The sequence below is a fragment of the Acyrthosiphon pisum genome, chromosome A2 (assembly GCF_005508785.2).
Source record: "Acyrthosiphon pisum isolate AL4f chromosome A2, pea_aphid_22Mar2018_4r6ur, whole genome shotgun sequence".
NCBI classification, from domain to species: domain Eukaryota; kingdom Metazoa; phylum Arthropoda; class Insecta; order Hemiptera; family Aphididae; genus Acyrthosiphon; species Acyrthosiphon pisum.
In genome coordinates, this window is record NC_042495.1 from 89,695,358 (window position 1) to 89,696,835 (window position 1,478).

Below are 1,478 nucleotides of genomic sequence, written 5' to 3' on the forward strand. Positions count from 1 at the left end.
GATTTTTTTCTAACCTATGAATGTAAAAAAATTTATTTTTGTATATTATAAACATCATACGTAAATATTATACCTAACTCCGGTCTCTATAGTAGGTAAAGCGGGCCACACACATAGGCGTGCGCACGGGGTGCAGCAGAGGCAGCATATGCTGCCCCTGGACTTTATTTGGGGCAACCGGGGCCGGCAAATATTAAATAATGGGCCTCGGTAAAATTATATTTCCACAAATGATTTTTTTTTTTTTTGGTCAAGTATAGATATGAATATTTTATGATTATAGAATTTATCAGTATAAAACTAATAGACCTGTCTACTATAAAAAGAAATAGCCATGATTTTTAATCGTAAATATTATTATCATACTTTATGGTCAACAAATCTAAAAATAAACTGGGTTTTTAACGTTATCGTAATATCGTACACTAATATGCCATGACGATGCTGGCCCGCCACAACATTAATGATAGACGATATTAAATAGCGATTAGCAATTACGTAATTGGACTATTGGAGTTGCACTCGCACAACTTAATATTTTTCGACGTGCGACGTGCTCATTGCTCAATACCTACAATTGTCCTACATTATTATAAGACTATAATAGTAGTAACTAGTAAGTTGTAACATTACTGTTGTGTCATGTCCGGTAAACGAAAGGGCGGAGCTGAAAAAGACCGCGAAAAGAAAAGATTGTTGCTTTTGAATGCGAGCGATAAATGTTATAAGTTAAAGGACATGTTTTCAAAAAATTCAAAACTTTCAAATACGCCAAGTACATTGAAATCTGACACCAATGCTGTTGGGCAATCCAATGATAGAATCGGTAAGTTTTATCCACTGACTTATTAAAATTATAGGTCAATAGTTTTATTATAAGTATTTAAATCATAGTATAATTAAATATTTTTATTTATTTATATTTTATGGTTTTAGTTTTAAATGAAATAAAAGATCTTGTTACAGTCGAAAAAATCTATTCAAGTTTATCAAATGATATGTTTGGTAAGTTATGAATATAATATTAACAAATTATTAGTTAAGTAGGTGAGCTTTATAAAATGGTCTTAAATAGTTAAATTCATACCTAATCAAATTATTGTTAAATTTAATAAAATTTTAATCAAGTACTTGTACCATATCCTTACATTACGGTATTTAAATAATTTTCCAATTAGTTGATATATCACTGAAAACTATGTCCAATGTAACAAATCTTATTATGGCAGATAAAATTGGTTCAAGTGTATCCAATGATAGTATTGGTAAGTTATTAAAATAATAAATATTAACAAATTATTAATTAAGTAAATATTAAAAAATAGTCTTGATCAAATAATTGTTAAATTTAATTTCTAAAATGTGACAACAACACTTACATTGTTAGGTAGTATGTACTATGTACCTCCTATACTTAACTTTTTTTTTTTTTTTTTTAACGTTTATTTAAATATACACAATCTGTAAATGTTGTTTTA